Source organism: Bos indicus, chromosome X (assembly GCF_029378745.1).
Source record: "Bos indicus isolate NIAB-ARS_2022 breed Sahiwal x Tharparkar chromosome X, NIAB-ARS_B.indTharparkar_mat_pri_1.0, whole genome shotgun sequence".
In the NCBI taxonomy this organism is placed as follows: domain Eukaryota; kingdom Metazoa; phylum Chordata; class Mammalia; order Artiodactyla; family Bovidae; genus Bos; species Bos indicus.
Genome location: NC_091789.1, coordinates 130573580 through 130589388, shown reverse-complemented (window position 1 = coordinate 130589388; position 15809 = coordinate 130573580).

Sequence of the window (15809 nt, the reverse complement as noted above, 5' to 3'; positions counted from 1 at the left end):
AAAACATTTCAAACATAATGGTTTTGTATTATGTGCCTTCCAATCTGTGTATCAGTGATTTGGGGAGTCTTAATGTGTGGTGGTTGTTTCTCCTTACTTTCATACATTTCAGTTTCCTTCTCTATTCTTGGGTGCTATTTGATTGTGAGGCCATCACTTGATACTACTGTGTGGGAGTGCTACCTAAGTTAAGAACATTTTCCCCAAAGAGGATTTGCTTTTGTTGCTGATGACCAATGGCCACCACCAAGCTGAGTCCACTTTTACTTCCCTTTAATGTTGCAGTTTACCCTCCTTTCTTGGTGGGACAAATCGAGAGTGGCATTGACATATATACAACACGGTGTGTAAAATGGATGGCTAGTGGGAAGCTGCTGTATAGCACAGGGACCTCAGCTTGGTGCTCTATGATGAGGGAGGGGATATATGTATACTTATAGCTGATGTGCCCTGGAATAGGAAATAGCAACCCACTCCAGTATTCTTACCTGGAGAACTCTAAGGACAGAGGGGTCCATGGAGGTGCAAAGAGCTGGACATGACTGTGAGCGCGTGTGCGAGCACACACACACACACAGCTGATTTGCATTGTTGTATGGCAGAAAACAAAACAATATTGTAAAGTGATTATCTTTTAATTAAAAAAAAAACATAAAATAAAATTTCACCTTAGTACAAAATCCTACCTTTAATTTCCCTACTTTGCTTCTGGATCAAAGCTCACAGTATCCATACAGACAGTACTTCTATTCTCATCCATATTCAGGATCCCTCTTTTTCCCAGCTATCCTCCATTTTATACTCCCAGCTCATACTTCAGACCTCTTTTTTGGGTTAGAGGGCTTATTGGGATACTCTCTTGCCTTCTTTAAGTCCACTACTATGCGGTGGATCCATATGTGAATATGCTTTACTCCCTCGGAACACTTAGTCTGTTATAACACTAGAAGCAATGCCATAAAAGAAGAGTTAAATAAAGCCATATGCAGCAACACAGATGGACCTAGAGACTGTCATACTAAGTGAAGTAAGCCAAGCAAAGACAAGTATCATATGATATCACTTGGAATCTAATTTTTTAAAATGATACAAATGAACTTATTTACAAAAGAGAAACAGACTTACAGATTTCAAAAACAAACTTATGGTTACCAAAGGGGAAAAGTGGGGGGAGGAGGGATAAATTAGGAGTTTGAGGTTAATGTATGCACGCTACTATATTATAAGACAGATAACCAACAAGGACTCTTAATATTCCGTAATAACCTATATAGGTAAAGCATCTGAAAAAAGAATAAATGTGTGTATATGTGTAACTGGATCATTTTGCTGTACACCGGAAAGTAACACAACATTGCAAATCAATTACACTCTAAAAATTTTTTTAAATAAATAAAAAGTAGAGATATATACTGTAAAACTAAGAAACAGAAAAGGTACAATGACCATAGTTTCTCACTCCTTACCTCACTCCTCAGTACCACTTTCACAACACAACTTATTTAAGTGTTTCTGCTCAGAGAATTTATGATGGTAATCTCCATATCTCTAAATAATATCAATATATTTTCTTACCTTTGAAACATGTGGATTTAGTTTATTAATTTTCCCTTTTCTCTTTCCTCCTCTATTTTTTTTTTACTGAGCTTAATTCTCTAATTAGTCACATTTGTAGCATTAAACAGAATATTCCACTAGCTCTTCTTCTAACCTCCATCAGTATCTCCATCCTATTTTTCTGGCCTGGGAAATCCCATGGACAGAGGAGCTTGGCGGGCTACAGTCTATGCAGTCACAAAGAGTTGGACACAACTGAGCTCATGTGCACAAATTCCCTGACTTTGAGGATATGAGCATACTGACCCTTTCTTCCATGTATCCCAGGATCCTCCACTCATGTTCTAACTAATTTGAATTATGTACTTACTTTTATATTACCAGATTGTTAACATTTAAATTGTTTGCAACCAAAGTCAACATTTCAATAATTGTTTCATAGAATGATTGTAAAACCTCAAAATCAATAAAGAACATTTTCATTTTTGGGACAACATAAATACCTTCAGTACAGGGCAAGTTCTATTTTGAGACTGCATTCCCTTCACGCTGAGCTCAATACTACGATCCTCAAGCCACATGAAGAGGATTGGTTCAAGTGCAAATAAGTATTGTCTTCCATATATATATATTTTTTAACTCCTGAACATCATAGTACAATTTGTTTCACAGTTACATCATTCATGACTTTTTATATAGTTTTCAGGCTTTCTTTTCCCCTCTGGAGTTTCAAATGGCCTTTGCTTATTTCTTGCATGATTTAACTTTATAATTCCATTCTTTTTTTCCAAGTGCTGAATTACACATTCTAGTCTATCAATTTCTTCCACCACCACCCCCATCCTACTACCTGGAAGCCTTCCTCCTAGAGTCTCTATCGACTAGATCCAAACTGGCTTGGTTGTTCTGCAAGCCTGCCAAACTGCTGTCATGTTGAGATGTCACTTCAGCACTTACTTGAATTGGAGCCATTGTTTCCCAGTTCCCATTGATTCCTTTTGCTTGGTTTACCTCAAAAAAATTGTTTTTTTGGGCAGAGTTCATCCTTGAGATATTCTTTAGAAAAGGTGTGTAAGAAATAAAATTTACAAATCCTTGGATGTTTTCATTCTTTCTTTACATCTATGTTTTTTTCTCAGTATAGGAACATGGACTATAATTTTGAAGCAGTTGCTCCATTATCACATAGGATGCATGCTGTGCTGCTCAGTAATCTTAATACTACTCTGATTATTCACATGCCCACTTATGTAACCTTTGTGTTGTTGTTGTTGCTTAGTTGCTATATCATGCTCAACTCTTTCACAACCCCATGGACAGTATCCTTCCAGGCTCCTCTGTCCATTAGATTTCCCAGGCAAGAATACTGGAGTGGGTTGTCATTTCCTTCTCCAGGAGATTTTCCCAACCCAGGGACCGCACCTATGTCGCCTGTATTGGCAGGCAGATTCTTTGCCACTGAGCCACTTGGGAAACCCAGGTAATCTTTATAAGTACCCTTTAAAACTCTCTCCCTTTGGCACACCTTCATGAAGTCATTTTTTGAAATCTCTCAGTTTTTCATGGCCTGCTCTCCCACTTTCTTCACTCTTACCCTTGGATAACTTTTTTCCTTCTTATTTTAGAAAGAAATCTAGAAGGGTATGAGGCAAATATGAATTCCATAGTCTTTCATCTCAAGTCTCCATCACTTATTTTCAATATATTATATTGTCATATTGTATTTACCTTGTCAGGTGCCCAAACTTCTTTTTGGAACAGATAAGGATAAAATATTTATGCAATCATTCAATAACATTCTAAAAGTTGAGGGCAGCTGAGATGTTCCTTAATTCAGACTAATACATTTTTAATTCTATAATCTTGGAAAATATTGGAGTATCGATTCCCTGGGCTAGCTAAGAATAAATGCAGACCCATGGGACTCAGAGTCTAACATCTAACAGTTCAACCTCCAGAGGGATGAATGGGATCAAACAGCTGCAAGCAGTGAAAAATCTTAAAAGCACCAAGGTAACTGTGATGATGGAAAGTGTTGTTGCAGAGAGAGCCAAAAGAATAATTTGGGGTAAATATAGTTGTGAATTATTTTGCCCAAGGCTGCTCTTGGACTGACAGTCAGATCCTGTATTGCCTGAGGCGAATAGATAATTAGCAATGGCCAGAGATACTTGAGCAACAACCTATAGTGAGAAGGAAGGAAGGAACACCCAAAGGAAATAAAAAGGCCCATTAAAAGTTTCTGGTTTATGAAATACAAGTTACATGGCCTGGAATATCTAATTAGCTCCCACAGCGATAGACCTCATTACTTTTCACATAGTGTCTAAGGTCACCATACTTGGCATTCAAAGAATTGTTAAAACGTCCAAGACAGCTGGTTTCACTTCCTACCTTTGGCACCCCGGCAGGCCACCACAGAGAACTGCCAGTTTACATTCTCACAGGAAGCTGTACACCTTGAATCCTTGCATTGTGGAAGTCAATATCAAGTATGGGTGTGAACATGGCCACCAACCACCCCCATTCTGCTTGTTTCAGGGGAGGAAGATCTTTTGCCGAGGTGACGAGTAGTCCTGTGGGAACAGAAAGAATCAGTTGTCCTAGCTTTCTTTCTTTTAGCAATTTTTTGAGTACTACGTGATTAGTTTTAGGCTTTGTACAAGGCATTGGGAAGAAAACAGTGGAGACATGGATAGGTCATTAGACCATGCCCTTTGTATACATGTAGTAGCTTAGCTTTTTATGCATCCTTCCCAGAAGAAAGAGAATACCCTAATTTAAGAGAACCCATAGCTTCTATCTTTTTAAAACAAGCCAGCTGCAAGGCCAGGATAGACATTCCCATATTCCCTTTAGCATAATCAACAGGGTTGTCTTTGCATTTGGTTTATCTTTGAGATAAAGTTTCCCAGAAACTTACAACCCTGGTAAAAGATAGGTCCTTTTATTCTATAGCCCCACTTGGGAAGAAAGGGAGAAAAGAGGTAGAAAGGGCATAGGGAAGAAAAAGTTGCATACACTAAACCAGACACAGCAGATTCAAATTAATTTATTTATCTGGCAAATATTGACTGAAATCTCACTTTGTATCAGTCCCTGTTTTGGCATATGGCTTTAGAAGTTAAAATAGACAAACATTTCTGTCTTCACGGAGCTAGTATTCTAGTTGGGGAAAGGCAGATAATATAAATAAATATAGGCAAAATATGCATTATATAAGACAATGATCAGGATTTAAAAGGAAAACTAAGAGAGACAGGAAGTGCCGAGGAGAGAAAGGTTCAATTTTTTTATATGTGTTCAAGAAAACTGTCAGTGAGAAGATGATATTCAAGAGACATGGGAGGAAGGGAAGCAGTGTATGTAAATAATATAAATAGGTGGCAGTAAAATGTTCTAGGTAGTTTGATAAAAACAAGTGTAAAGGCTCAGAGGCATTTTCAAGGGATGCTGAGTAAGTGTAACTATATTAGAATGAGAGCAGGTGAGAGAAATAGATGGGGGGGTCAGATAGGGAATGAAAACCTAGATCATGTAGGGTCTTGTAAGTTCTTTTAAGTACTCATACTCTGAAATAAGCAAGAGCCATTGAGTTTGAAGAGCTTCATGATCTATCTGATCTAGGTTTTAAGGGATTATTGTGTAAGGGTGGAAAGTCAAATGCAAATGAACATACTGGAAAGTAGCACCATAAGGACAATAGCAAGAAGACAAACATTTCAACATGAAATGTTTATGCCTTCTCAAGAGAACTGTGAAATTTGACACCATTTACAAATCTTTGATGCCCAGAGAATATTATTCTGGGTTCCTAAGAGATATAAAAATTAATGATAAGTGAGGCCAAAATAGACCATTCAAGTATGACCTAAATCAAATCCCTTACGATTATTCAGTGGAAGTGAGAAATAGATTTAAGGGACTAGATCTAATAGAGTGCCTGATGAACTATGGACGGAGGTTCATGACATTGTACAGGAGACAGGGAGCAAGACCATCCCCAAGAAAAAGAAGTGCAAAAAAGCAAAATGGCTGTCTGAGGAGGCCTTACAAATAGCTATGAAAAGAAGAGAAGTGAAAGGCAAAGGAGAAAAGAAAAGATACACCCATTTGAATGCAGAGTTCCAAAGAATAGCAAGGAGAGATAAGGAAGCCTTCCTCAGGGATCAGTGCAAAGAAATAAAGGAAAACCATAAAATAGGAAAGACTAGAGTTCTCTTCAAGAAAATTAGAGCTACCAAGGGAACATTTCATGCAAACGTGGTCACAAGAAAGGACAGAAATGATAGGGACCTAACAGAAGCAGAATATATTAAGAAGAGGTGACAAGAATACATAAAGAACTATACAAAAAAGATCTTCACGACCCAGATAATCATGATGATGTGATCACTGACCTAGAGCCAGACATCCTGCAATGCGAAGTCAAGTGGGCCTTAGGAAGCATCACTATGAAGAACACTAGCACACGTGATGGAATTGCAGTTGAGCTATTTCAAATCCTAAAAGATGATGCTGTGAAAGTGCTGCACTCAATATGCCAGCAAATTTGGAAAACTCAGCAGTGACCACAGGACTGGAAAAGGTCAGTTTTCATTCCAATCCCAAAGAAAGGCAATGCCAAAGAATGCTCAAACTACTGCACAATTGCACTCATCTCACACGCTAGCAAAGTAATGCTCAAAATTCTCCAAGTCAGGCCTCAACAGTATGTGAACCATGAACTTCCAGATGTTCAAGCTGGTTTTAGAAAAGGCAGAGAAACCAGAGATCAAATTATCAACATCTGTTGGATCATTGATAAAGCAAGAGAGTTCCAGAAAAACATCTATTTCTGCTTTATTGACTATGCCAAAGCCTTTGACTATGTGGATCACAACAAACTATGGAAAAGTCTTCAAGAAATAGGAATGCCAGACCACCTGACCTACCTCCTGAGAAATCTGTATGCAGGTCAGGAAGCAACAGTTAGAACTGGACATGGAACAACAGACTGGTTCCAAATAGGAAAAAGAATATGTCAAGGCTGTATACTGTCACCCTGTTTATTTAACTTATATGCAGAGTACATCATGATAAATGCTGGACTGGATGAATCACAAGCTGGAATCAACATTGCCAGGAGAAATATCAGATATGCAGATGATACCACCCTTATGGCAGAAAGTGAAGAAGAACTGAAGAGCCTCTTGATGAAAGTGAAAGAGGAGAGTGAAAAAGTTGACTTAAAGTTCAACATTCAGAATACTAAGATCATGGCATCTGGTCCCATCACTTCATGGGAAATAGATGGGGAAGCAGTAGAAACAGTGGCAGACTTATTTTTTGGGGCTCCAAAATCACTGCAGATGATGACTGCAGCCATGAAATTAAAAGATGCTTACTCCTTAGAAGCAAAGTTATGACCAATCTAGACAGCATATTAAAAAGCAGAGACATTACTTTGTCAACAAAGGTCCATCTAGTCAAGGCTATGGTTTTTCCAGTAGTTACATATGGATGTGAGAGTTGGACTGCAAAGAAAGCTAAGCACTGAAGAATTGATGCTTTCGAACTGTGGTGTTGGAGAAGACTCTTGGACTGCAAGGAGATCCAACCAGTCCATCCTAAAGGAAATCATTCCTGAATATTCATTGGAAGGAATGATGTTGAAGCTGAAACTCCAATACTTTGGCCATCTGGTGCGAAGAACTGACTCATTTGAAAAGACCCTGATGCTGGGAAAGATTGAAGGCAGGAGGAGAAGGAGATGACAGAGGATGAGATGGTTGAATGGCATCACTGACTCAATGGACATGAGTTTGAGTAAATGCTGGGAGTTGGTGATGGACAGGGAGGCCTGTCATGCTGCAGTCCATGGGGTCGCAAAGAGTCAGAACCGACTGAGTGACTGAACTGAACTGAAGTCAATATGGCTGAACTTGGACCCATGGATAGATAGCCTTTCCAAAAAGCCACGTTAATTTGTACCTCAGACTTAATTTGCTCCTTCAGCATATGATGAAGCACATCTTTAATAGGGTGTGACAACTGACAAGAGAATTAAATTGATGCAAATTAAAACTTTAACAATAACATTATATGAAGCTTAAAATCCTTTGCACTTTTGACACTGAATTTATGCTAGCTGCTAAAAAGCACTAGAATAAAGGGTCCTTACAGAACTACCAGTCAAGGACAATCTATTGTCTTTATAAGAAAAACAATACAGAAACGCTTAGTATCAGTTATAGACTGAGTTGATAAGCTGAGGATGGAAGCATTTTATCTCTTTGATCAAACCATTGGATAAAGTTTAAAATTACAATTCATTACTAGGAAATATAGCAATTCTGACTGAATCAGGAATGAAGCACATATCTGGTTTTTATAGTATCCAAGGAACATATGTATGACTTGCCTTTACCTTGTTATCCATGAAGAAATTAGAATTTATCTCTTTCAAAACAGAACAATAAACAATAACTAGTATTAGGAGCTGAAATGTTACATGTAAGGCAATGTTTCCTTCACCTCCTATTTTATTCCAGTGGTAACAACCCTGCCAGTGCTCAATTTGTTGCCATATTTGAATCAGAATTGCAGTTTAAAATTACTTTTTCATTTTGTTACTAATGTTAAACTTATCACCATGGCTTTCATCAATCTATAGAAAATGCAGGGCCAAGACAGAGGTATCAAGGTACTAATAGGAGAGCTACTATTTTGCCTGAGCTTCACTTTCCTATTGCCAGCTACCAAATGGACACTTCCATGTAGAATTCTCACAAATATATCAACTCAACAGCATATCTTTGGGATGTGCCCTAGCTTCAGTTAATGGGATTGCCAATCTCAAAGTTAGCATCGCCTTTCTTGACATCACAACAAATAAGCCATTATATTCTGTCAACTTCATCTCAAAAATATCTTTAAAATTCCTGCTGGCTTCATAATGACTCATCAAGACAACAGTAATAGCATATATTTACTTCCTTGTCCATATTTCAGAAGTTACTGCTTTTATAGTCACACATTTGATTGTTACTTTGCCTCTCAGAAACTTTGTCTTTGTTTATCACCTTAATAACAGAATCAGTGTCCCTTAATCTTGGGTTCAAAACTCTTTAGAGCTTGACCCTAAAGACTTTTCCATCCTTTATATCTGTCCTTGGTAAACGATACCCAGACACCCTCATTTTTTCCCCACAGTAGTTCTTCAGTCTTCTTTTCCTTACTTATCTCTGAAGCTTGTCTACAAATTCATTTCAGTAAAGGGCCAGATAGTAAATATTTTAGGCTCTGTGGGCCATGTGGTCTCTGTCGCAATTACTCTGCTCTGCTCCTGTGATATGAAAACAGCCAAAGATAATACATAAACAAATTAGCATGGCTGTATCCCAATAAAGCTTTAATTACAAAAGTAGGCACAGGCTAGAATTAGGCCCATGGGTCCTGATTTGCTGGCCAATGACCTAGATCATAGTACAAAGTGACATTGTTTTATCAGGCAAGCATCAAATGAGCTTTCTGTTGCTCACACATCATGAGAAGTTACAAAATCTCTAATACTTTGGAAATGTCAAACATATTTTGGATACATTTACTTTCATTAAAAATAGAAACAAGAAGGCAAGGTAGGGAGGAAAGTACATCCAATATTGTTAGTAACTATGCATCTGAAAATTCCTTTTCCCCAAACTCTACAGAAAGCTATTTCTCAGAAATATTTAACAAAATACATTGCAAGTGAAGAGATTAATTTGCCAATAAACATATTTAAATTAGTTTTGGAATCTAAGACAGTAGTTGTGGTCCCTGAGGTTCTCCGTTACATTTGTGTAGATATCTTTGATTTATAGTTCCTTAAAATTTTCTCTCCTATGCCCTTTTAATTGGTTCACTAGGTTTAAAAGGATTTTAATTTGTATAAACAAATACATTTGCATTGTTTGTATTGCTCTTAATAATCTGTGAATTTCTATAGCCTACACATTATTTGAATTTTACAGTTTAAAAATGATGTGTGGAGAAACAAGGAATCAGAAGAACAGAAACAACTTTGTAAAAGAGGAACAAGTTGGATGACTACCTCATTTCAAGATTAACTCTAAAGTTAGAGTAGTTAAGACTTGTGGCATTGTTGTAATGTTAGACATAAAAATCAATGGAGAGTACAGAAATAGACTGACACATATATGATAAATTGATTTTTGACAAAGATTCAAAGGTAATTCAATGGGTAATTGATAACATTTTCAACAAATGGAAGAATAGTGTAGGATTAATTGGACATGTGTAAGACAAAAAGAGGAAGCAAGAGGAGAGGAAAGAAAGGAGAGAAGAAGAAGGAAGGAAAGAGAGAGAAAGAGAAACTTGCAGGGTAGCAATGGAGAAACAGACATAGAGAACAGACTTATGGACATGGGGAGAGGGGAGGAGAGGGTGAGATGTATGGAGAGAATAACATGGAAACTTACATCATCATATGGAAAATAGACAGCTAATGGGAATTTGCTGTTATGTCTCAGGGAACTCAAACAGGGGCTCTGTATCAACCTAGATGGGTGGGATGGGGAGGGAGATGAGAGGGAGGTTCAAAAGGGAGGGGATATATATATATATATACACTTATGGCTTATTCATATTGAGGTTTGACAGAAAACAACGAAATTCTGTAAAGCAATTATCCTTCAATTAAAAAATTTTTAAAAGTCAAAAAAAGAGAAACTTCAGTCATTTTCTCATACATTATAAAAAAAAAAAAACTTGAAATGGATCATAGACCTAAATGTAACCCTTCAAAATATGAAGGTTCTATGTGAAAACATAGAAGACATATTTCTGCCTTTGACTTAAGTAAAGATCTGTTATATAAAAAATAAAAAAAAATAACAAAATTCTCTGCAAGAATTAAGAGATAGATAGTTTGGAAGAAAATATTTACAAACACCTATCTGACAAAAGATATATCCAGAATATATAAAGATCTGTCACAACTTAATAATAAGAAAATGAATAAACCTGATTAAAAATGTTCAAAAATTTGAATAAACATTTCACTGAAAAAGAGGTATGGGGAAGAAATAAGCACATGTAACATTAGTCACCAGGGAAATGCAAAACACAACCACAATGTGATACCATTACAGCCCTATTAGAATGGCTATAATTAATACAAAAGAAAACCAAAAAAGCCAACAAAACCTCACAAATGCTGAAGGAAATGTGGAGCAAATAGAATTATCTAGATGTGGAGCAACAGGAATTCTCATACTTTGCTAAAATGAATGCAAAATGGTACAACTACTTTAGAAAACAGATTGGCAGTATCTCACTTTTAGGTATTTACCCCGAAAAGTGAAAATGTGTCTACATACAGATTCATATTGAAAAGTTTATAACAGTTTTATTTGTAACCACAAAATGCTGGAAACAATCCCACTGTTGGGCATACGCACTGAGGAAACCAGAAGGGAAAGAGACACGTGTACCCAATGTTCATCGCAGCACTGTTTATAATAGCCAGGACATGGAAGCAACCTAGATGTCCATCAGCAGATGAATGGATAAGAAAGCTGTGGTACATATACACAATGGAGTATTACTCAGCCATTAAAAAGAAAACATTTGAATCAGTTCTAATGAGGTGGATGAAACTGGAGCCTATTATACAGAATGAAGTAAGCCAGAAGGAAAAACACCAATACAGTATAATAACACATATATATGGAATTTAGAAAGATGGTAACAATAACCCTGTGTACGAGACAGCAAAAGAGACACTGATGTATAGAACAGTCTTATGGACTCTATGGGAGAGGGAGAGGGTGGGAAGATTTGGGAGGATGGCACTGAAACATGTAAAATATCATGTATGAAACGAGATGCCAGTCCAGGTTCGATGTACGATACTGGATGCTTGGGGTTAGTGCACTGGGACGACCCAGAGGGATGGTATGGGGAGGGAGGAGGGAGGAGGGTTCAGGATGGGGAACACATGTATGCCTGTGGTGGATTCATTTTGATATTTGGCAAAACTAATACAATTATGTAAAGTTTAAAAATAAAATAAAATTTAAAAAAAAGTCTATCAGTCAGTGAATGGATACATTCATGCAATGGAATGATAGCAATAAAAATACATGAAATACTGATACAGGCAACAACATGGGTGGATGTCAAAAGCATTCCACTCAGTGAAAATACAAAAGGCTATATAACCATGATCCTATTTATATGACATTTTGGTAAAGGTGAAGATATAAGGACAGAAATCAGATCAGTGGTTGCCTCAAGCTGTGGGTGGGAATAGGGAACTGAATATGAAAGAAAAGAACTTCTTGGGAGTGATGAAAAGATTCCGTATCTGGAACGTGGTGGTGGTGGTTACATAATGAATATATTTCTCAAAACTCACTGAACTGTTTATCTAAAAAGGATGAGTCTTACTATATGTAAGTTATACCTCAATAAACCCAACTACAAAAAGATGATATTACTCTGAGGCAAACTCTATCCCTAAACCTTTATGAATATCCTCTGAATTTTTATACATTCATGAGTCTCTTTCTTGAGTCCCTAATCCACGCATGGTTTCATTCTATACCCATGCTTCAGTGATCAGACATAATTTCCTTCCATTAATTTTTCTTTCATTGTAGTATCCTGAATCACTTTTTGAAATTTCTTCCCATGACTAAACTCAGGAAATTACATATTTACTTTACAGGTAAGTTGTAAATTTAGAGTTTGCTTCTCAGTCTGTACCTAAGCATTAAAGTAAAAGGCTCACATCATAAAACTCCCTCTCATACATCCCAAATCTAACTGCAGAACTGCATTCTTTTACACTTACAGACTTAGAGAATAAATGTATGGTTGGGGTAGAGGGAAGGATGAGGGAAAGAGATAGTTAGGGAGTTTGGAAGGAATGTGTACACACTGCTGTATTCAGAATGGATAACCAACAAGAACCTACTGTACAGCACAGGAAGCACTGCTCAGTGTTACATGGCGGCTTGGATAGGAGGGGAGCTTGGGGGAGAATGGTTACATGTATACGTATGGCTGAGTCCCTTTGCTGTTCACCTGAAATGACCCAAAACTATCACAACATTGTTAATCGGCTATACCACAATACAAAATAAGAAGTTAAAAACAAATTGCATTCTTTAAGCATGCCCTCAGATAATAAAGTGCTTTTGGCAATTCAGTTATTAAAATACATGGTTTGAGGAGAATTTAATATAGACTTTGCTAATACTTAATATCCCACTTTATATTTAATAATCCAAGTTCAAAGATATTGTTGGCTGTTGGAAAATTACAAGCCAACTTGAGGACCCAGAATCTGGACTCTCTCCCTTCACTGAAGAATTCTAAATGACAGCTATAGTCAGAAGGGTTTACAATGTGTCACATCTTCTTTTTTTTTTTTCACATCTTCTTTAGAACAGAACATTGTTAGTAAGGACATCACTTTCAGAAATAAAGGAGACAAACCTCGTTATTGTGCATTGAAAATATTTGCATTCCATCCATGTTACAGTCAGGATTAAAGAACTTTGGCACCGACATTACTCTTTGCAAACCTGAACCTAATTTCCCAAACAGTTAGAGTGACAAAGTACAAAGGATAGGATTTGTAGTTCATTTGCTCTGTCAACAGATCTAGGTCTCTATGTAAAGTCTGCAAAATTAAAAGCACAATTAAAGTAGATGTTTAAAGAGTAATGGTGCATGCTATATCTCTGAGATGCCACATAAAATCAAGGCCCTTGGGAAAGTTGAGTTGTTAAGTAAGGAGCATTGATTTAAATTACTTCACAACAGCAAGGGTACACAGACTTTTATCTCAAGGAGTTTTGTTTTTTTTTCTTTTCAAAATAAAAAGTCACAGTGATTTGCCAATAGACTCATTTCAAAGATTTAAATGTCAACAATATCAACAGTATAAACATGAATGTAATATATCTTTCAGAAAAATATTCTTTGTATACACTTTGGAATGGTTATGATTTTGTCTGACACACACACACACATAAAAGCACTTCTGGGATTCTTGAAAAAGATTAATAGGAACTCTACGAGTTTTTTAACCAAAGTGAATGATGGAATAACAGTTCGTATGTATTGAGGAACTTTTATTGTCAGTTCAGTTCAGTTCAGTTGCTCAGTTGTGTCTGGCTCTCTGCGACCCCATGAATTGCAGCACACCAGGCCTCCCTGTCCGTCACCAACTCCCGGAGTTCACCCAGACTCACGTCCATCGAGTCAGTGATGCCATCCAGCCATCTCATCCTCTGTCGTCCCCTTCTCTTCCTGCCCCTAATCCCTCCCAGCGTCAAATCTTTTCCAATGAGTCAACTCTTCGCATGAGGTGGCCAAAGTATTGGAGTTTCAGCTTCAGCATCATTCCTTCCAAAGAAATCCCAGAGCTGATCTCCTTCAGAAGGGACTGGTTGGATCTCTTTGCAGTCCAAGGGACTCTCAAGAGTCTTCTCCAACACCACAGTTCAAAAGCATCAATTCTTTGGCGCTCAGCTTTATTCACAGTTCAACTCTCACATCCATACATGACCACTGGAAAAACCATAGCCTTGACTAGACTTTTATTGTAGATTAATATTAATCAATACTATTACAGAATTAGAAAATAAGGAGACAAAAAATTTGTAATTCAGTGGTTAGATATAGCCATGTATTTATTCATTAATTCTACAGATATCTACTGACTGTGTCTATGCACCAGGCAGTGTTTCAGGCACTTCAGGTTCAGCAGTAAACAGAATATATTAAAAAATTTCCTGTCCTCATGGTGTTTGCAGTAACCTTTACCATTTTATTGCACAGTGTTCAAGAATTTAGATGTATATATATTACATACACACACATACATATACACAGAGAGGAGAAAACAAGGTGTTATTTGGAAGATATTATTTGTAACCTGTTTTTTAAGACTGCACATGACTGTGATCATTTAAATATTTTTTACTCTTGTAAAAACACATGAGATCTACTTTTCTGACAAAATTTTAAGTGTACAATATAGTAATGTTAAGGGCTTTCCTGGTGACTCAGTGGTAAAGAATCCACTTGACAATGCAGGAGATGTGGGTTCGATCCATGGGTCAGGAAGATCCCCTGGAGAATGAAATGGAAACCTCCTCCAGTATTCTTGCCTTGGAAATCCCATGGACAGAGGAGGCTGATGGGCTACAGTCCACGGGGTCACAAAGAGTCGGATATGACTTGGGAACTAAAGAGCAACAACAGTACCGTTAACTATAGGCACTACATTGTACAGCAGATCTCTGGAATCTGTTCATCTTGAATTACTGAAACTGTAAACTTATTGATTAGCAACTTCTTTTTTTTTTTTTTTTTAATTTTATGAAATTTTTTTTTCCTTTTTTAAATTTTATTTTATTTTTAAACTTTACATAATTGTATTAGTTTTGCCAAATATCAAAATGCAACTTCTTTTCTTAGCACCAAAAATACACTGATACATTTTCAGTGACCTCTTTATATACTATTATATGGGTTATCCTCAATTATTTAACAATCCCCCTTGTTAGACATTTAGTTTGTTTATTTTTTGCATTATAAATGGTAATAGGTAATATAAAGTATGACTATAATAGCATATATTATAATCCTATATATATAATTACACACTTATCCTTTTTTTTTTTTTTAAACAGGGTCAATTCCTAGAAGTGAAAATGTTGTTTCAATAGGGCATTAAGAAGTTTAAGGCTTGTATGACTTTTCTCTATGACTGGTTCTTTTCTAAAACAGAAAAGAAGTAAGCAAAGTATAGCATATGTGCTTCATTCAAGGTGTGAAAACAAGGCTATCGATCTCTAGAGTAGGGTTTATCCTCTGAGGTTGTCATGCTGGTGGCAGTGTGTTAGAATGTTGGCAAGACGATCAAAAGGGCAGATCAGGAATGAAAACCAGTGGTTATGAGGTTCTTTTCCACAAGAAAAACCAAGCTTAAGAACAAAAAACCAAATTAATTGAGATGTTTTTAATATTTCCACATATTTTCCCATTGAAACTTCATTAGACTTATATTCCAAATAATATCCTTGAATTCTTCTTTGCTTTAACAGCAGGGAAGCATCCCAGCTTTTAAAATTTGTTTGTTTTCCTATAATCATTCTTGAAATGCCTATAAACTGTTTTAGTAACCAAAATATTTATAAAACATTAACTATAATCACTGGAAAAGGAAATGGCAACCCACTTCAGTATTC